The sequence below is a fragment of the Pseudopipra pipra genome, chromosome 3 (genome assembly GCF_036250125.1).
Source record: "Pseudopipra pipra isolate bDixPip1 chromosome 3, bDixPip1.hap1, whole genome shotgun sequence".
Lineage (NCBI taxonomy): Eukaryota > Metazoa > Chordata > Aves > Passeriformes > Pipridae > Pseudopipra > Pseudopipra pipra.
In genome coordinates this window covers 3,963,830-3,985,689 of record NC_087551.1, presented here as the reverse complement: position 1 = coordinate 3,985,689, position 21,860 = coordinate 3,963,830, and the positions used below count along the sequence as shown (strand labels likewise).

Here is a 21,860-nt window from a genome sequence, read left to right as displayed (position 1 = left end):
CTGAATTCCCACTTGGCAGTTCCAGCTTCTCTGTGTGTGTTTCCTCTGCAGAGATGAAGCCACTTGCAGCAGCAGAGCCGGTGGGGCAGATGACGCCTGTCCTGGTGGAGCTCGGCCACCCGCGTGCCTTACAGCTGCTGAGGAGGTGAGCCATCCATGCAGCATGACAAGCCTACCTCAGTGTCCCCTGGCCAGCCCCACAGCTGCTGGAAACCTGGGTAACTGTTGATCTAACCCACTTTTCCCTCACTGAGGAGCTGGCCCTGCCCTTCGCTGTCCCTCAGCTGCCTGGTGCTCCCCACGAGTGCCTTGCAAACTTGCCTTTGCAGGAAATGAGAGGCCCCAGTGTGGTCTAGCTCCCACCCTGCTCCCTGCAGGCAGGACGGTATTTGTATGAAGAGCCCACACTTCTCATCCATGTGGACAAAACTGAATTTTGCCACACCACAGCTGAAGGGACTCACCTGGGGAGCAGTAGAGGGGTTGGTGGAGAGCTGGGGTGGCACAGCGGCATAGGGAGAGCCAGGAATGTGGGATCTGGGGAGGGAGGCAGTGGAAGAGCCAGCAGTGTGGTCCCCCAGATGGAGTTAGCCACCCAGGGAAGGAGAAAGAAGATGATTGCTGATCATCCTCGCCACTCCTGCAGCTGCCCCATGCAAACAGTGGCCTCAAACAGCCTTTCCCTCTCCCCACCCTCAAAACGCAACCACTGCCCCATCCCTCCCTCTCCCTGAGAGGAGAGCTGTCAGTTGTGGTCTCTGAGGGAAAGGCACTGCCCCAGCCAGCCTGGGATAAAGCTACAGAGTGGAGAATCAAAGCCCAGATCCAGGCAGATACTTTGTGGTAACCTAAGATCCAATGGAAATCTGGGGAGATTTTTCAAAGGAGCCAGAGAATACTCCCAGGTAGGTGCTGTTGCTCCATCCTGACCTGCTGACCCACGGGGGAGGCTGCTGCTGTGTTCACACACACACAGGTGGGCCAAACCAGCAGAAACAGGGTGGAAATAGCCAAGCCACTGGTTCCCAGCGCTGGCTGCAAAGTCCTCACACACAGCAGGTAGGACGGGACGTGCCAACAGCCCCAAGCCCGCGAGCACGGAGCAGCTCCACGGAGAGCTGAAGGACCACAAGACCAGGAGCTGACTCAGAGCACAGCAAGGAGGCATCTCCCCAGAGTGGGATGAGATGGGAGCAGTAGGTACGTAAGATGTTTTTGTTTTTTCCTGATGTTATCCCCATTTTCCCAGGTCCCAGCTTCAGACAGCTGTCTGCCACCCGCTTTGGCCAGACACTGAGACGCTGTGAGTTGGCTGGTGTTGCTGTCATGAGCAAAGGTGCAGTGCCATGGATTGTCTGGGCCGTGCCAGCCTGTTCCCGCAGTGATTTTGCATGGTGGGAAGTTGGTTGGGACTGGGCAAAGGGTGCTCCGGCTCTGGCCTGCTGCCAGAGGAGGATTTGTCCATTATAGTCTCACTTGCTCTTGGGGTGTGGCCTGAAAGGGAGCGTTGGAGCCGATATTTATTGGGGGTTTTCCACACTTTGTTGTGAAACCCTTGGTTTTCCCATGCATTGAATTTGGGAGCAGATACCTTAGTAAAGAGTATTACAAGTGCCTGGCTCCAGGGGGATGCCTCCCACCTGTTGGTCTGTAAATGCTGTAGGAAGAATGGTGTATGTAACTGTATTTGAGCAATAGTGCACTTTACCTTAGGTCAGGCAGCAGTCTAAAGGAAGGGCTTGGATCAGGAGTCAGACTGCCAAGTCCCTGAGCAGTGTGCCAGGCTGGAGCAGGGCTCCTCCATCCCTTCTATCCTTTCCTGGTTTTGTTCCCCCTTGCATTCCTAGGGAAAAATGAAAGAGAGGAAAATTAAATACAAATTATAAGCTCCAGCACCTTTGCTAGGGGAACCTGCAACCAAGTGCAAGTGGATGAGTTGGATTCAGTATTGGCCACTGATTCTTAAAGAACTACTTCTGCCAGAGGAAGCTGGTTCAGAAACCAGCCCAGGAGCTGATACCCCAGCTCTGAGTGAGAACAAGGGCCACCCTTCCTAATCCGAGACTTAATCAGTTGAATTTCAGTTATCAAGAAGCCACAAGGGAAGCCTGGCCTATTTTTATACCCTGGAGCCCCCCTGGAAGCGCCAGCCCCAGCAATGTGGTGCAGCACTGCTCCAGCCTCACACGGTGCCGGGGCAGCATTGCACCCATATCTGAACTGTCGGGAGCTAAAGGCAGCAGAAGGAGCTTTCCTTTCACACCTTCAGTTTCCATGTCGACATGCCAGAATGACATGAGGCAGCAGATGGATGCAGACCAGGAAGAATATTTGGACATATTAGGCAATGGGGATCGGGTCCCTTTAGCTCACACATCTCCAGCTGAGAGATCACGAGGCAGCAGCCGCAGCTGCAAAGGACCAAACCGAGAGCTTCTCGCAAGTGAGAAGTAAAATGGGCTTTACCCAGGTTTATTGAACATTTTTTTAAACCACCACCTCCTGTCCCAGTCTGCAAAACCTAAACCCTGCCCTTATAAATTGCTAACAGAATTACCTAATTCCAATTGGGTTCACTACCTTTCTGCTCCCTCCCTGAGCTGATACCCTTTCCTTCTGGGGAGAGGTGGAATAACAGACACTCAGATAAAATCCTATGTCACCAAACACTCTTTTTAGTCAGCTATGCTTCCCAAATGCTCTGGTATCTCCAGTCCCCTCTGCTGTGTCTATGGAACTGTTACTTTGCATAATAGAAGGGATCAACGCTCCAACCATCTGGAAGGCACACCATATATAATTTAGGTGCTTCACTTGTTCTCCCATCAGTAACAGGAATGTGGCTTCCTTCTCATTTCCCTTGATCTCTTAGCCCTGTGCTAGAGAGGTCAGGTTAGAGGCAGCCATGGGGGAGTGAACTGTACCCTGAACTGGGTTTCAGAGTTTTGAAGGAAGTCTCTGCTTCACAACCAGGTCGTTTCCCAATTCAGTGTGTGCAAAGGGATAAAGAACTCAGTAAATCCCAGTTGAGAGAGAACAGTAGATGTCATCATATATGCAAATGGCCCATTCACCTCCCAGGGGAACCTGGATCCCCTTCAGCAGAGCCTGGAGACAGGGATCACATTGGCTGGGCATTGTGCTCTGGAGAATCACCGCCAAAGGTCAGCGTCTGCAGCCAGCTAAGCAGCCCCACGCGTGCATCCAATGGGATGATCCTGAGGGAGGTGGCTGAGCCCACTCACATCCAGCATGGAGAGAGCTGCTGGGAGAGGGCACAGGAGCTCTGTCATCCCTGAGTGACCCCTCATCTTGAGGACCAAGCCACCTTTCCATCCCCATTGCTGCTTCCCTTAGAAACCAGGGAAACTACCATTTGCTGCTATTCCTTTATGTCCAGAGGAGTATCTTGTGTCCATCCAGACCTGTACTCCTGTTTATCTGCTCTTGGTGAGCATAGACAGATGGTTAAGGCCTCCATGCTGAAGTTTATGACTTAAATCAATGGGATTATTCATGAGTGGAGAGATAACCATGTGCTTTTATGCTTGGCTGGAGTGGCGTCTCAAGCTCCCAGCTGGGAATCAAAGCTCTGAGTCACCAGGTCCCTCCTCTCCTTCCTGTGTGACCAGTCTCCCTGTGTCTGCTTCCTTGCCTGCCGCATAAGGAGGATGACAATGGCTTTTATCTGATGGTTACTTTCAAATGGCCCTAAAGGCCTCTTCTGGTCTGATGAAAATTCAGAAGCTGGACTAGCATGGAAAGACAGGAGGACATTTAACTAATGAAAGCACTGGAACTCGGGAAGGCAATTACATCCTTTCTTCCGCCCCACATTCCCACACAGGCTACTCGGCCATGGCTGAAAAATCTTTCAGGCCAGAGAGGAGTAGGAGGCCACAAAAAGGCTGAGACAAGGGGGAAGGTGGTGGCGGGGGTGACCAGCACAGCAGGTTCCCAGCAGTAGTTAAAAACTGAGACCTCGATTCTGCAAGTCTCTGGGTCACATATGGACTTTGTAAAACAAAAACTAGAGAGAAAGAAAGATACATGGGCCAACTGTGTATATTTTATGCCCCAATATACACTAAGTCCCCAGAGAAGTGGGACTTCCCATATTTGGGATGTACCCCTCTGAATAAAAGATGATCTTAAATAGAGACTCCATCAATTCTTCTGCTGGTGACCGGTGCCTTTGCCTGGTCAGATTGTCCCTTTGCCACCATTCCTGGAAGAAGAAGTTGCTCTTTCAGCCCCACTTCAATGTACCCATGTTTTTGGGGAAAGCTGGCCTTGGGATGCCTGTAAGATGGGCTATTCTGCACCTCCCTGTTGCTTAGCAAGTCAAATAGGACAGTGTGAGAAACCCTGTGCAGCTACAGCTGCTGTGTCCATGAGAATGTGCAGGCTGAAACCCTGCAGAGGAGCTGTGGGCGTCCTCCCAGCTGCCCCGTGCTTTTGCAGGCATTTGTAAATACAACTGCTCTCACTTTCCATTGATAGACATCAAAAAGCAATTAAGAATCAAGCTCTTCAAATTGATAGGTCTCCTGAATTTGAAACATTTTTCATTCTTTGGCCGGTATCACTGCCTAGATTAGATTATTTTTTTAAAGGGAAGATTAAAATAAACAGTATTTATGGTTTAATTATTTGAATGACTAAGAAGCTCCAGCTTTATTTTAACTTCACAGAGGACCGGGAGATGTTTTTAATGATATGTTTTACTCACACAGGATCTTTCATCCAAGGATCTCAAACTGCTTTTCAAATAATTAATTAATCCTTGTACCTCTCCATGAGACAGTTATTATCTCTGATATTCCTGATGGGTAAACAAAGGCACAAAGACGTCAAGGCACAAAGTGCTTTCCAAATATTAATTAACTAATTCTCACACCACTCCATGAGACTGTTACTATCTCTGCCATTACCAAGGGTAAATTGAGGCACAAATATGCAAGTAAATCCCCTGAGGCCATGCAGGTGAGTCAGGAGCAGAGCTGAGAATAGTGTATGACCAGTCCCTTGGCTAATTGTTTCCAGCAAGTCCTCCACCATATTCCTGACAATGGGCAGCTCATTCCCCTAAGTGAGGCACAGCTGAAACCCTTTGTCGTCATCCCTTGGGGATCATGTTTGCCCACGTCAGTCTGCAGCTTCTTTTGAACTTGCCCTGCCTGGAGGAAGCCAATGGAGCTGTGATGAGGAAGGGTTGGTTTGAAGGCTCTGGGGAGCTTTGAGATGCTCTGGTGCTGGGGGCTGTCCAGCAGCCACAGTTTCTTAGAGTTCATCCCTGTACCCATATTTTTAATGGTCCATGCAAGAGAATGTAGGGAAAGGTGGGGACCCTGCAGGCCAGGGCCCCTCAGCAGCCAAACCCACCTTGCCCCTTGTGCAGGGGCAGCTCAGGCCCAGCGTGGATTTATTTTCTGTCCTCCCCAGGAGGAAGAGGGAAAGGCAGGAAGCTGAAGGCTCTCTGTGCCCTCAGGAAGGGTCCAGCTGGAGGGATTCTCTGCACAGGCACCTGAACCCTCACCAGGAGCACATCCCAGCTGAGCTATTTCAAACATGGGCTTGGCCTCATCAGATGCAGTCTCATTTCCACATGAAAGGGTTAGAGGAATATGAAGCCAGCTCATCTGTATTGATAAGAATTTGGCATTACTTTCCCCCAGTTATCTCAGTTTTCTGTGTACATTAATCACAATACAAAAAACAGGAGTGAGGAGGGAGGGATGGATCTTCTCAGCTGTCTTTTCTGGGAGTGGGTTTTTTATGGGGTTGGATTTTTTTCCTAAACATCCTTTTTTCCAGTTTCACTCTGCTGGAGTCTGATTGCTCCCTCCCCTCTGCAATTTGGATGCCTCACTCTGCTTGCTGCAGCTCTGATGCAAGCGCTCCACTGCCGTGTTTGCCAAACCTGAGCTCGTCTAGACACAGTCTAACTGTAGCACTAATGTTAGGGTTCAACAGACTGATCTCAGCTTTGTCATAGCTCTGCCCACGGTCAGCACTTTGATCTTTATCCTTGAAAACCACAGCCATTGACAAAGGTAAAATGAATTTCTGACTTTGAAAGACTTTGATGGCATTCCCTTGTTTTGGTTTGTGTTTTGTTTTTTTCTCCTCTCCTTTGCTCTTCCAGCTGAACTTCATCACACAGCTTCTGATTACAGCTGCAGCTCCAGGACCAGAGAGAGGTCATGCTGTCTTGCTTTCTGCTGTTTTAAAATCAGAATGGAAAACCATGGGACACTTTTGGGGCAGACTGTGAGTGTAATACCAATTGTCACAGGAATTGGAGATAGAGAGAGTGCCCTCAGGATTTGGTCTTGTACCTTCTTAAAAAAAAAACCACCAAACCAAAATCATCATGAATGGGGCCAAGTGCCAATAGCAGGAGAGAATGAGAACTATTTGGTGTTAGATTTCTAGCTGGAAATCTGCAGCCTGCCAAGTCCTACTGTTTGCCTTCGTGTAGTATGAGAGGTTGAGCTGAGACAAGGAGACAAGGACCTTGCAGTAGACATTGCACTGACACGTTGTGAGGGATTGCCCTGCCTGGAGGAGTTCACCTTTTAAATAAACATGAGGCGCAAATCGAGTGCTACCGCTCCATCTTCCAGATGGGAAGTGAAGGCAAGGAGCACCTTGTCCAGGTCACACAGGGCACCTGAATTCATTTCAGGGCTCCAGGTTACCTTCATCTGTAAAAGTCTTCCAAGGACTGGGAGTGAAATCCAGGTTCTCTGAAGGCAATGGGATTTTTGCCCCAGATTGCCAGGGGGGGAAAGCTTTTTCTCCAAGCACCTGCCCAAAGGTGTCCAGAGGCCTTTAGCAATGGCAGTGACTCTGGAAGCACCAACAGCGATGGCCAACCCTGAATGTCCCAGAGTGGCTTTTGGGGTGTCCAGCTCCTGGCTAGGAGAGGCCACTGGTCAAAATGGGCCTTGTTAAACAGCCAAGCAGAAAACAAATCTGCTCTCAAGGTGGCTCAAAGCTGGAGCTGACTGAACATTTTCCTGTTGTATATAAATATCACATATGCACACATGCATAGTTGCTGAGGAAAACTTTATATATAGGTAGTGTGTCTGTTTTAGATAGAAAGATGGATACATTTCATGTGTATTAACTCACATAGCTGTATATTCCTAACATCCAAAACATTGTCTTTTCTTGGTTTTTCCAAACACTTCACCAGCTGATTCACAGATGCCAAATGTTGACACAATATGTTAAATAGAAATGTTGACAGTTTCCCATGGAGAGTTTTCTGCAGTCCTGGAGAAGCTCTACTCAACATTTCTTTTGAGATTTGAAGGAATTTGATTAACATTTTGCTGTTGCCCATTCCTGACTACTCTGAGTTGAGCTGGGACCAGAGGAGCACTTGATGAGTAAGGCTCTTCTGTTATTTACAGCCTCGTTGAAACGATGAAGTAGCAGGAATCTCCTTGGAGAGCAATGGATCACAGCACTTGTCAAGATGATTTCCAAATCAAAGATGAATTCCAAGGAGCAGCAAGGGTATAATTTTAGAGCCCATCGAGCCAATGGCAAAAATCCCAATTTTTGCACAATGTTCTTAATGGAGTCTCTGAAATTTTGGAGCTTCATATATTATATATTATATACTATATTATATATTATATTGTGGCTAAGAGGTCCTGTCCAAATTCAGCATCTGTGTGCCTTACAGAGGAATGACCCTAAAAAGGAGTGATGAAAAAGGTCAGTCTAGTTTAAAAACAAATACCGTGTTTATAACGAGACCGAAGGGACAATGAAGAATTCAGTACTCGATACTGACACCTGCCACTTGCAAAATATCTCCACCACTAGGAACAAATATTTTGTGAGAGTTTGGAAAATTCTGGTCACTCATTTTTTCCTCCTTTGTTTCCATTTCAGTCACTGTGCAATAACAGCACTGACGTTGCTAAATGTCACGAAGTGAAGCTGATGAAGTTGCTTCATGTGCTTGTTCCAGGTGAGATGGCAACAGGAGCAGTTATAATTCTTACCCAAACAAAACAAGACAAAAGAAGTATTTGCTAATGTTTTTGGATATAGTTGTTAGGTCCCAGGAGCAGAGATTAGTCAGAGTACCCATAAATATCACTGTCACTGAACTCTGATTTCCAAAGTCTTTGCTCCCAAATAGCAAATTAAAACCCAACCGAGCTCTCGCCACTGGGCTATGGACTCCTGCTGGGATTTGCCCAGTTCTTGGTCCCCATCAGTGCAATTGGGAGAGCAAGGAGGGGAAGCCAGGGGCACATCCCATACAGTGGATGTCCAGGTAGGAAAATGCCCCCCTTGTAAATCATATGGCACAGGTGACCCCTCGAGCTTCATTCCTGATGTCACAGCTTCCAGTCACATCATTTGGGAGGGATCAGCCTGTCAAGCTAGACACAGTCTTGGTCTCAGTAAATATGGCAGTTCTGGCACTGTCATTTAAAAAAAATCCAGTTTCCCAGGGAAAAGCTCAGACAACAGAACCAATCCAAGGTATTTATCACTTCATACTGTGCTAATGCAAACAAAAACATCACACACTTCAATAAATCCATTGCCGAGTCTCACCAGAACAAACTGACATTCCCACGTGACCAGTTCCAAGCTAGAAGGGTTTGGGTTGGGTTTTGCTGTTAATATTCTTTTGTAATGGAGAAGGCATTTTTCAGTTGAATGAAAATTTTTGCCTCCAAAAATGTCCACTTCCACTGAGAGATGTAGAGGTTTCAATAAGAAAAAACTAAGACCAGTAATTCAGTGATTGCCTGAGTGAGAGATTTCTTCTCCCCATCACCTCAAAAAAATCAAAAAGTAAAATATTAAGTGAAGGAACCAAATCCATCCATGCCATCAACATTTTTCATGGGGGAGAGTTCCTGGCTACTTCCATCATTCACTTTGCAATTATGGTGTATTTAGAGCCAACCTGTTTAACCCCAAAATTAGCTCAGCTGAGCTGGAAATGCCAACCTCAGTTCTATGAGACATATATGAGAGGACTGGGTGCAGCCAGATACAAGCTGGGCCAACCAGGAGAAAGTCCACTGGGTTTGCAGAGGCAAACAGAGCTCAGCATTTTGGGGTGGACAAAAAGCCTGGCTGAATGGCACCATTGAAGCCTCAAAGGAGAGCCCAAGTGCCAGCCAGCACAAGGAGATAAGGAACACCCTGGGAGAAGGGTACAAAGGTAGCACTGATGAGCAGGGCTTGGCTTTGCTCCCACAGAGGTCACAGCTGGGTCCTCTATTAAATTTTTCTCAACACAGCAGTATTGAGAATTATACCAAGCTACTGGCTAGTAATGCCTCCCTCCCACAGACCTTTCAGAAAATATAAGTCTTTGACAGTCCTGGCATAAGCAAAGACAGTCAAAGGCTCTGTTATCTTCTTTTATAAACTGGAGAATTTGGCTGTGAGGAGACAAAGGTCCCTGTCCTGAAAAGCATCACAAGTATCACTCTTGTGAGTAAAGTGGTACCTTTGCCTGAGCAGATCTCTGAAGGTGCATCCTGGGCTTAGAAACAAGAGCCTTCATCTTGAAATACAAGTGAACAGTAAAAATGTGTCCATTCTGAATTTTTAAAAATTATCTATTGTACTTAAGGGATAAACTCTTTGTTTCTATTCCATTACCAGTGTCCCTTTGGAGCTGGAGTCCCTGTGTTCACAGGCATCATCCAGGTTCATCAGACAGCCAAATCTTCAGCGTGGCAAAGTTGTTCCCAGTCATTTCTCTGTTTATTTTCAATTTCCCATCCTATCGGCTCGAACTAAGGTGGGAGGAGGTAAAGCAACTAGAAGGGGCAGTTTTTAAGGTTTCAACTGAGTAGAAGGTAAGAAAATATAATAAATTTTATTTCATGCCTTCTTGCCAATTGTTAGAAATGTGCAGTCCATATGAATTCATATAACAAGGAGGGAATGTTGGGAAAACCAATAAAGATTTTGTGGTCTTAACTATAATGAATGTAGTTTGATATAGAGTCTGTTTTTCACTGCATGGCAAAATGAATCATAAAATACTGGACCTTGAAACTCCTGCATTTTTTAACAATAGCCCGGGGACAGTTTACAGTGTAATGAATTGTAATTAACCCACCTTCAAAATCTTTTATGAGTATTTTGCCAATTAGCTTTGCATGCTTGCTAATGACTCATGGCCAGCGCATGTCTTTGCAGAGCCGGGTTTTACAGAGCAGGGTTTTACAGCGCACGCCGGCCTGTTCAGTCAGCACAGCAACGCAGGACGGGGAGGCAGGCACAGGTAAGACCCAGCCAGCCCCAGCAACCTACAGATTTCAACGCTCCCAGAGCCTTTGCTGCTCCCTCAGACCCAAAATAACTGCAATAATGTATAGCGACGTCAAAAGGCTTTGGTTTCCCAAGGATTGCGAGGAATGCAAAGGGCTCAAGTCCTGACATCTGTTGTTACTTAGTACTAACATATATAATGCTGCTAATTGCTGAGCCATCTTTGTTTTCCTTACTTAGCACTAGGGTTAGAATTATTTTATTTTTGTGGTTCATGGCTTCCTGCCACTTGCAACACAAAGTCCACTCTAAAGAAAATAAAACAACTACCAGGCTGACTACTAACAGTGTGTGGAGGGCTGGGGTGGTTTCTTCCCCCTCTCCTGTTTTAAGCTGTGTTTTTGTTGGGTTTTATTTTAATTAAGGTAAGAAAAGACAGCAGAGGTGGGACCTGAGCGGTGTCACACCAAAAGGCCACATGGGCCAGTATCCCATCTCCCAGTATCCCACCTCCCAGTATCCCATCTCCCAGCATAGCCAGGAGGCGATGCAGGAGGAGGAAACTCCTGGAGGAGGCTCAGCAATCCCTCCCCTGCTGTACCCTCCTCGCTCCAGGCAATCCGCGGTTTATGGACTTCCCAAAGCAGAGGCTGCCTCCAGACCAGTGTGTTTTAACAGCCACCCATGGATCTATCCTCCTCAAATGTTTTTGATCCCTTTCTCAAGCCATTTATAACTTTTGGCCTCCGCAACATCCTGTGGCAATGAGTTCCACAATTTAATTATGCTTTGTATGAAAAAGTACTTCCTTCTGTTGGTTTAAACCTCCTTGTGTGACAGCACCACCAGGTCCCCTCTAATTCTTAGGAGAAGCAGTGAACAGCCAGTTCCTATTCAATTTTTTCTGTGTCAGTCATGATCTGAAAGGCCTTTACTGAACCTCCTGCTTCTGTCAGCCCTTTCTACCTTGAAGGCTCCTCATCTGCTTGTTTTTCCATCTTTGTTAAAGCAGTTGCCCATCTCTCCTCATCCTGAATGCTTTCCTTCCTGTGCTTTCCAGTTCAGCTCAGCTCTTCTGGAGTTTGATGGCCAGGAAACACACTAGCATGGAGCTGCAGTTTCACTGAGCAGTGCTGTAATGATGTTTTCTGATTTGTTCCTGTCTCTTTGCCAACTCATTCCTAACGTGATAGTTGCCTCTTCTGATGGACTTTAAATGATATTTGCAGAGGCCTCCCAGCTCTCTTTGCTAAGTGTTATTTTTGGGGCTTGTCTGTGTTGAGGTACAGCGAGGGTGAGTTCTCTGCACGTGCTCTGCCTCTGTTGACACTGCACTGCATCAGCCATTTTACTGCAGTGCTTTGTGGCCACATTTGCATCATCTGCAAAATTTCTCATCTCACTATTCATCCTTTTTACTGGAATGTTTATTAATATGAACACTATCAAATGAGTATTTCAGCAACTCAGTTCTAAGTAACACACAAAACCTTCTCTCTCACACAAAGATGTGTGGCAGACCCCACCCCAAGGCCTTGAGGGGACCCACGGTAGTGAACCTTCAGAGCTTTATACCCACCATCCAAAAAGACAGCTTTTAACTCCTTGTAACTTCAGGAACAACTTTCTTCTCTCACCTCTTATCACGAAGCCTCGTTGCAGACAGTTTTTAGGCATTTGTGTTTATTGGCATGACTCTACAGACTCCTCTGAGCACATTATCAGTATTGAGTGGGTAAGCTGGAGAAATCAGTGATAAGAGGGCCCATCTGGTGTGTCAAGTATTTCATTCCACAGCCAGGGATATGTCATTTGTCGGCTTATTATTTTTAATAACTATCAGTCTGTCCCCGCTGGTCGTGGTTTCTCCATAATCCATGCAGACCGTGAAACACAGGGACCTCAGGTTGGTAGAAAGACTCGGCTACAACAGTGCCTTTGGTTGCCAGGTACAGAATCACTTCTGTTTACAGGTGAGCTGCACACCTTCTGTACTGAATTCTTGCAGTTCATCAGCAAAACCCCACAGAATCTGTCCTTAATGCCCTATGGCAAGAGACCTCAGCATCCCGAATTGGCTTGGTGTGGGCAATACCTGCTGCTGCTCCCAGCTGCCCTCCTCTTGGGGAATTCGCAGCTGCACCAAGACCTCAGTTCCTCTGGAATGGCCTGTTTGCACTTGCCAGCTGAAGAGATTTTCTCTTTGGCACACCATGGTACAGGTCCCGGAGGATGAGCCCTCACGGCAGTGTGAGATCCCAAGGGGCAGTTAGCATTGGCAAGCCATTTCCTTGTTTCACAAAACACCACCACTTCTCTGCTGTCCTGGATCGTTCTCACTCCCCCGTCAGTCAGGTGTCCCCATGGAATGGCAGGAAGGGCCAAACCTGTGATAAACTTAACCTGGCACTCCACTTGTGCCTCATCCTGGAAAGCCCTGTGTTTGGGAAGCATCCCTGAGCACTGTGACTCAGGTCTCCCCTGGCTCTGTTGTGGTGCAGGACCTGCCACATGAAGTTATCATGAGTTTCTGAGCGTTACCCCTCTGGGTGTTGTTCCATGCACCACTTTGCACCTGGAAAACCTGTTTGCTGGACATGCAGATAATCCACTGCAGAAAACTGTGTCACAAACATGAGAGTCCGGTGCTTGTAGAGATCCTAATTGGAAGGGGAGCCAAGCCTTGCTGCTGGAATTATACACTTCCTGAGCAGCATGTTTGGACCACAACTTTTTCCAAAGAAAAACTGCAACATCTACAGATTTCCCAACCACACTGATCCTGCTGCACTGACCTCAATTGCAATCGCAAATCTTCAACCTGTTTTTTTCTCTTCTTAATTCAGTGGGAGCTTTGCCTGTGCTGTGCAGGACTGGACCATCTGTGTACGTCCAGGTCATGGAAAAATCTTATTTCTGTACCAGAAGAGATCAGTGTGTCCCCAGTGCAGAGTGCTTTTACAGTCCTACGCTTCTACACGTCGTGTGGACTTTTCCTCACTGGGGCTCTAATGCTGAATCAGTTCAGTCAGTGGGAATGGTGGCATTAAATTTACTCAGAGCAGGATTATATGTGTTATTTTAGCCAATCTAACGTGTCACAAAAATGTGTTGAATTATTTTTTTTTTTTAGAGAAAAATAAAACATATGTTGAGATAATCAGTGGGAATCATTGGAGAGTTGCAAGCATGGAAATATATACATATTTCAAGTTACAACACAGTTTTCTTGGGTGGTTTTTTTTTTTTCCCTGCTACACTGTGTGTGGACAAATAATTTGGATGTTGATCACTCGGGTGCTTGTAATCTGAAATCCTGTCACCCCTGTTGCAAACAGAAGTGCAGAAGAGAACATTTCCTTGCAGTCCCACCCAGCTGGGGTGTTTCACTACAAGCAACACCATCGCCTGTAACCCAGCAGAGCATGTGTGGGGGTGGGTTGTGCATTGAAATTATTGCTCTTCTGCCAAAGAGCTAAGGCAGCACTAGTTCTTCTTTACTTTTTTTCCTTCTCATTGACACCAAAGTATAAAAGCCAGCAGTGTTCCTGCACTGCAGTAGGAACTGCACGTGTGACACCAGCACACTGCCATTCTTGGAGCTGTTATTGCTGTGCACACAAAGGGAGGTCTAACGTGTCTGGATGGGACGTGATGGAGGTGCAAAGGAATTCCAGACTAACCAGCTGTATTTTCCCAGCAGATCCATTCTGCTGCTGTGCCTGCCTTTCATGAGCTGGACAGTGATCTGAGGGCTGAAGCCAATCCAGGTGTACTGAAGGTGAGCTAATGCTTACATCCTGTCACAGAACCATTTAGGTTGGAAAAGACCTCTGAGATCAGCGGGTCCAACCTTTGACTCATCACCCCCTTGTCAACTAGAGTATGGCATTAAGTGTCACATCCAGTCATTTCTTGAACACCTCCAGGGACGGGGACTCCACCACCTCCCTGGGCAGTCTGTTCTGGTGTTTAACAGCACTTTCCATGAAATTCCTCCTGATGTCCAGCCTGAACCTATCAAAACTCTCAGGGCAGATGCAATCCCATCACTGATTAGCATCTCTCTTTTTTATCTTCTTTAGCACTTAGCTTCTAAAACTTTGTGGAAATTTGAAAGGCTGGAAGTGGCCGCTGCACCCTGGAGTAAAATGCTGTCCATTTTACAAGGGGCCAATTCATGCATTTGTCTGTAAATTCCACAGTGGCTCTTTGTTTAAATGCTTGCTCCTTATTTAGGATTATTCACTAAGGTCTTTTATTCTTGACATCACCCACAGTTTTAAAAAAACCCTTTCTCCGTGTCGACAAGCTGTGTATGAAGCAGCTCCTTAAGCCAGGGCAGCTCAGCGGCTTCCCTTGGATCCGTAACACTGAACTAAGGACAGATTTTTTGGGGAGGTCTTTGTGGTTACCTGCGTTATCTTGGTCTAAGCATTCATTTATTAGGCAGAGACATGATTTTTATATTTCTTAGTAATGTTACCCAACGTTGCAGTAATTTTCAGAAGCCATGGGGTCTCTTCTCCAGAAGAGCCAGGACTTCACCACTTGACACCAGCTGAAGAACCAGCTCTCAGCGTTCAATACATTAGGGGGGAAAGAAAAAAGTAGCAAAACAGAGCACCATACTCTAAGTTATAGAACTACCAACCAACCAGAGACTTGTGCCAACTTGGAAACGAGATATGAACTAGAGTGTTTCTATTTTTGTGTTAAAATGGAAACAGGTGGGAAGGACGCGTGGAATTTATCAAGCCAAAGAAATACTTTTTTTCATGTTAAAATTTGAATGGAATGGAAATTACAATCTTCCAGTGTTACTGCAGAGCTGCAATATTGGGTTTCTCCTTACTCAGCCTTTAGCAGTAAGGAACCAGCTGCAGTGGAGATGGAGGTTTGGAATTTGCTTCCTAACCTCATCTAACTCTCTATTTTGAGTTATTGCACCACCTGGCACAGAGGATGTTACTGACTCCGGAGAGAAGAGTCAAGTTTTGCAATAATTTTTTTTATAGATTGCTAACTGAAGAATAAGAACAAAAATGAGCTGCTGGATAGCAGAAACCAGTGGTTTTCCCTATTCCTACCTAATTTATTGCAGTGAACCTCCGCTCCCACACTGAGTAAGGTACTTTGGCTCAGCTCAGGTATTTACTGTGTGTCAGCACTGAGCCAATAGGGGGGTGGAGAGACCAGAGCCACACCAAAGCTCTGCATTTTGAACCAAATTGCTCCCACTCCCTTCCTACCTCCACCTTGGAACAAAACCTGAGAGCAGTGCTGGAGTGTGTTCCTAGATGACTTACTAAAGTAAAAACCACATCCAGAAATATTTTTAAAAATTATGACATAGTATAAATGGGACAAACTTTACCAAAGCACTTGGTTATCCATTGCCTGGAGGGTGGGACCAGCTGCATCACTGGTTGGACAAACACGTAATAAAATGGGTGGACAGACAATCTAAAAGGCCTTCACTTATCTTAGTTAACTGTTTCCAGTAAATAGCCCTGACTCTGTCATTACTTTAGAGCAGGAAAATATTGATCCATGTCCTAAAAATGTTACCATCAGCCCTGCCATAGACTTCTTTGTCCAGTGGAATCCCCCTGGACTCACATGGATTTATCCAGCTGCATCCATTCAGCTCAGCAAACAGCCTCTGATCATGACCATGGGCCATACTAGTCAGATGTCCTGTGTGGCCCATTCCGTGGGACTGTGGAATGTCTGCTGTGTTCCATGCCACAGGCATCAGGACAAGAGGCTACTGGCAGTAAGCTCCTGGTCTAAATGAGCTTAAACATGGATTCAAACATTTCTCCTCTTATTAAACTGCTAGAAGCCACTTTTTTGCATTTTTAATTTGAATTAAGAACACTATTATGTTAAGATTTGGAGGGTTCAGAGGCATATCTGTGTATTGGTTTTATATTATTTTTTAATTTTATTTTTTCATGCTTCTGTATGTTTCTTGCTTTCAGACAGAGAAACCCAAAGAGCAAAGTATTTTGCAAAAGCTGTGTGGTTGGAAGGTCTTTGAACTGCTTCACACCAGGAGGAGATGAAAAGCTCACAGGACAGGTTGTTCTCTGGAGGCTCTCGGCCCAATCTGCAGGAGCTGAGGCAGTTTGGGTGCATTTGGGGGGTGGACTGAGGGAGGAAACATTCAGGTACTTTTCAGCTATCCAACCAAACCATTTGTCACTTGTCTAGACGCATATTTCAGAAGGGAATAAAATAAAAGAAAGAAAAATACCGTGTCTGGGAATTCTTCCCTGGTGACTGTTGTGCAGTCGAAGAACTGGGTAATTCCCTTCAACTGAATAAACATCGGAGGGAGTCTCAGAGCAATTTGGCTCCAGAGCAAATATTGTTACCAAATTCTTTGCACCTGCAGTGGTCAGGGAAATAATAATACACCCTCTCCATGTCCTCCTACCCCCCTTCCACTTTGGGAAGGAGCCCTGTAGCATCTCAGCTCTGCTACAGCACAAACATTTGTGTGGGCAGAGCCTCAGGTGAGACCCCGCTGGTACAGCCACGGCCCGTCCCACCAAACCCACTCTGCTCCCCAAGGAAAGGGAGGGGTTGGTGTCAGACTCACAGGGAGGAGCTGCCTGTCACTGGTGGCCTCCTTGGACAGGGATTCCAGGACAAAGCACATGGAAAGAAGCCATGAGATGTGGATAATGGTCTCTGCTGTTCCCAGTTCAGGCACAGGAACACAGCAGTAGGTGACGCCCCTGTGAGCCCATCAGCACCGGGGCTGCTCAGCTAACAGAGCCTCAAGACAGATAAAAAAATAGGGGGGAAATTGTAATATTTGTAATAATTTAAAATGTTTCTGCTGTAAAAGTATTTTTTCATGGGAAGTATCTTTGGCAGAAATGTAATTGCCTTATGAAGGCAATCACATCGGAACGTAATTCTGTCCTGAATCACAAGTTATGGGCTTATGCTACTACCTGAAGATATTTGACTGTATTTCCCTTAATTTTTAGTAAACTTGGTAAATTTAGTAAAATTGCTGTGCTTCTTTCTTGCGTAGAGAACTTTTCAAGTTATTTATATTAATCAATCACAGAAAAAAATGGGCAAGCTCTGTGTTCCACTGGAGTGGTTCGTCCTCACTACATCAAACTGTTGGCATCATAATTTGCCACCCTGCCTCACACTAGCCATAGAATGCACTCATTTAGTCCTGCACAAAGCCCAATAATTTGCATTTTAAATATAAAATAAATAATGTATTTATTTATTTATTATATAAAGCACACATAGTTCAACAGCCTGATACTGAGTTGGCCTTGCTCACTCAGCCCCGAACTCCTGCACAGTAACAAGGAGTGTGCCATAGCCTCAGGAAGTTTTGGAGTGTCAGGAACTCAGCAGGCAGGTTTAAGAACAAGTATTTAGGGCTGTCTCTGGGAAATAAATGCTGTGTAAAGAGGAGAAAGTTTCACCACAATGTGAAGACAGTGATCAGATGATTAGGAAAGAGAACAAAAAAGAGACAACACTGAGTTACAACAAAGGAATTCAAAGGAATTACGCCAATTTCTGTTAGCTAAGTAGCTGTAAAGACTACCAAATATTCCTTATGATTCCTAAGCATATTAACTGATAGTTATTCATATCTGTCCATGAAAATGAACCCCCTACAACAGCACGATTTAATCACTGCAAATTCAGATTGGCAGAAAAAGTGCTCTGGGTTTTGTATCACTTGACTGAGCTTAGCAAATGAAAACACAGGAGATTTGGTTGATCCTCCACAAAGCTTTTGGGATGTGACGAGATCCGAAAGGAACAGGACAGTCTTGTGATTAGGTTTGGATTGCACTGAGCTGGGCTTGTGAGCTGTGCTGCTTCCAAGCCCAGCTGTGCCCTGCTGTGGTGGGCAAGGAGACCTCAAGATGAACGTGATTTGTCTTTGCCAGTTTTGTCCATTTGGACAAGGAGCAGGATCTGCCCTGGCAATGCATGAATGTAGTTCCTGCAGCACACAAGTAATTCAGGAACGAACCTGAACAAAACCTGATATTTTCTGCTCAAATAAGGGTGACACCAGGCTCCCCCAAACCCCAGCACATCAGAAAATGTTCTCTCACCACACTACCAGCCCCAGTCAGCCCCAGTAACCTCATCCACCCCGGTAAACCCAACTATTAGCTCCTGCTGAAGACATATTCCCACGGAGGCACAGGGAATGGCTGGAGCATCCCATGCCAGCACCGCACCGCTGCCCTGAAGGAGCAGCCCCATTAGCAGAGCCTCTGTTAGATTCAACCCAGACTTCCTCACAGTATCACGTCATAAAACCATCGTGCATCTGGCCCAAATTTAAGGCACAGTTGGCAGCATTTGATACAAGAAAGAAACCAAGGACTGAATTAGTATCCCACGAGGTCGGTTTGTTTGTCAAGCCCCAGATGAAGTGCGGAGCCATGTGGAGAAGTCCTCGGTCTGCCTCTGAGCCCTTCCCAAAGGAAAGAAATGCTCTCTAGGTTTTATGCTCTTTGAAAACACCACTTCATTACCTGCCCTTTTTTTGTTGCCAGGAGAGGTTAACAAAATTACCGAGGGATGAAACATTCTTGAAACATTCTTTCTGGATCATCAAACAGGATTAGCGTATGAATTACACTGGGTGGTGCAGCTCACCTAAAGGAGAGGGGCCATGGGGCTGCACCTTGTCCTCCTCCTTCCAGGAGTCACTGCAGTCCTCGGGATGTGCACAAACAGGCACACGTGGCCTGGTGGGTTTGGAGGGGAGGCAAAGGGATAAACCTGAGAGCTGGTATTGCTCTTTGCTGTGCCTCAGTGCATACACCGAGCCTTGGTTTTGGCACGTGCTTGGCCAGTGCTGCTCCAGTCACTCCATGAGTGTGGCACACATGGCTGGAAATCCTTCCCAACGCCTGCCCACATGGACTTGCTCGGCTGCAGCAGAGCCAGGTAAGCCAGCAGGGCAGAGCTACACGCTGTGAGAAAGCTCAGCTCCCTCTGAGCCTTTATCTCCTTGCTGGGTGTGCTCCTTTGTGCACACAGACAACCAAGTGGTTACAACCCCCAGCAGGGAATGGCTTGGTCTGTCTTACACAGAAAAGTGCTGTTCCAGCTCCACACCAAACACTCTTCCTACAGAATTTTTTTTAACCCATGGATAAACTGCACAGGTACACAAGACCCTCCACATTTTATTTTACTCAGCGCCTTTGCTCCTCCAGCAGCCTGAGCTGCATACCTGACTGGTACCAGTGTTCTCAGGGTGTTTGTTCCCTCTTTTTGTCTTTAATTTTGATCTGTTGCCACCACTGGGTTACGAAACTAAAGCTCTGATGTCCCTTGCCTCTGATGTCGCTTGCCACCCTTATTTAGGTGGCCCTGGCAGCCCAAAGCATTTATGGTCATTGTAATTTAAATTTCTTTGCTGTAGTCTTCTGAATCTCCTGAAAACAGAAATTAAAACTACTGGGAAACACAAATGTTTTATAGATTATATGCATGTCTTTTAGAGGTAGTAGCCAGCTAAGCAGAAGGTAAGGGGGAAAAAGCAAGAGGTCAAAATATAGGTGAGGACAAATGCTGGACAACAGCCCACACTGTCAAGTCCCAGGCATCCCACAAGAGAAAGAAGGGGAGCAAAAAAGAATTTATTTCTTTTTTAAGGAGAAATAGTGGCCTTTTCAAACACCCCATATTATGGGGGGGGGGGGGAAGATTTTTTGGAAATACTGTTGCTCCATTCCATCTGTTTCTAGGGCAACCGTTATCAGCTGCTAATTTTACAGATGCTTCATTACTTGTGCCCCGCTGGCTTGTGGTTCTCCTTCAATCCCAGCCTCACCCCCTGCTTGCTGCTCCCCAGGGCAGGTCTCACCTACTCTGGGCACAAAAGACTAAGCCCTACAGTCTGCTTATTCCCAAAAAACCCAAACCAATCCCCATCCCTTTCCTCCAGAGCATCCAGACTCCCATGTTTCCACCCATGGGTGTCACCAGCAGCAGGACCTGTTTGCACTCCGTATGCTCCTCTCTCTCCATTTAATAATCCATAGGCATGAGAGCCCTGTTTTTAGGTCCCAAGCATTCAGGCACTGCAGATTTTATAGGAGTTAACCCCAGCAGCAAGGGAAGGTGAGTTTATGGTTCCTGCAGTCAGGGCAGTGTCAGGACCCCGGCCGTGGCTCTGGGGAAGGGTGCAGGGTATCAGAGCAAGCAGAGGCACAGCCCAGCACCAGCCCACGCCTCTGCCATGCCCAGCTCTCTGCCTGCAGTTGAAAGCAGCATCAAATGCCAGCGCTGGCCTTTCAGGTGAGAAGACAGCAGCCACAGCCATTTAAGACTGAGGTTAATGCTTCACTGAAGTCATGGCCTTAGGCTGCATTTTTTTCAAAAGCAGCAGCATTACTTTAAAAGCTGCACTTTCAGAAGTAACTTAAGCACTTAAATAGTAAGTCTTACTGGCTCCAAGTGAGGTTTACACCCTTAACTGCCTTGAGTTACCCTTGAAATAGGCTCCAACCTCCAGTCAGTTTGCTGCCTGCCTGGCTGAGCTACCAGATCTTCAGGACAGGGACTGCTGTCTCTCACTCCATGAGGCTGGGTTTTTAAGTCCATACCTAAATCACTGGCATTTTTGGGTGCCAACTTATTCAAAATAATAGCTGGTCTTTTTATTGTGGGGCTGATCCTGCATTCCTCGTGGAGTCAAAGCTCCCTTTACTTTTGGAAGGTGCAAAGAAAAGCAGCCCACCATCTTGTTGCCAAATCGTTTTCCATGGGAGATTTGATTTGAAACACAAAATACCAGGATTTATGAGAGGAACTGGCCACAATGTGATCATAAGAACATACCAACATTGTAGTTCCCCACCCTTTGATCTTGGCACTTTAATGATTAATTAGTGCTAAAGTACTGGAAAAATACCACACTTGAGGCAGTTTAAAGCTTCTCTTTGTATAGATACAAACTATGACTCACATGAAAGGATAACCCAGAACTGCAAGAGGGTGAGGTTAACACACAAGCCCCTGGTCACACGCAGATGTTTGCCCAACTGGACAAATTGGGGAATCTCCTCAGCTTTAGGGACTGTTTCCATTAAGCTGCCTATATTTTCCAGCCCTACAAGAAAGGCTAAGTGTCAACTTGGAGGGAAATCCGTCCCTTAGAAAGAGACACATGTGTTTAAGGCAGCATGAGCTTTAAAGAAGCATCACATCCTATGGCAATTTGCAGAAAGCAAATCCTCGCCTCGGGCGGTTGAAGAGAAGCCACTTCCCCCTTCCCCTGTCACAGCTGTGGGTTTAAATGCTTCCAAATATGCTTTGGGGTGTAAGTCCCAGTACCACCAGTGCTCAGGACAAAGCATGACGCGGGAGGGAGAGCTTTTCCTCACTTAATCCTGCAGTTTACATGTGCAGCACCAAAAATCTGGTGCTGACCTTGTTACACTCACAGCCCTGGCTCTCACCCTCCATCCCTGTGCATGGAACCACTCCGGGATGCAGAAGAGGACAAGAGCACTCGATCTAACCAGACATGGCTGATGTGCCTCCTCAGCAAAAAA

At 46.4% G+C, this 21,860-nt stretch overlaps 1 protein-coding gene across 3 annotated transcripts in view; it reads right to left on the bottom strand.

Annotated features, from left to right (window-relative positions):
* The window catches only part of BMP2 (bone morphogenetic protein 2), a 109,314-nt gene that overhangs the window by 19,010 nt on the left and 68,444 nt on the right, over nt 1–21,860 (bottom strand). For 2 of the 3 annotated variants that reach the window (XR_010428860.1, XR_010428861.1), the window contains one exon: nt 1,199–1,843. The gene's annotated coding sequence lies outside the window, so the exon portion shown is untranslated. Of the gene's footprint in view, nt 1–1,198; nt 1,844–21,860 lie in introns of those variants that run through there. The other variant, XR_010428859.1, reaches the window with a different exon arrangement.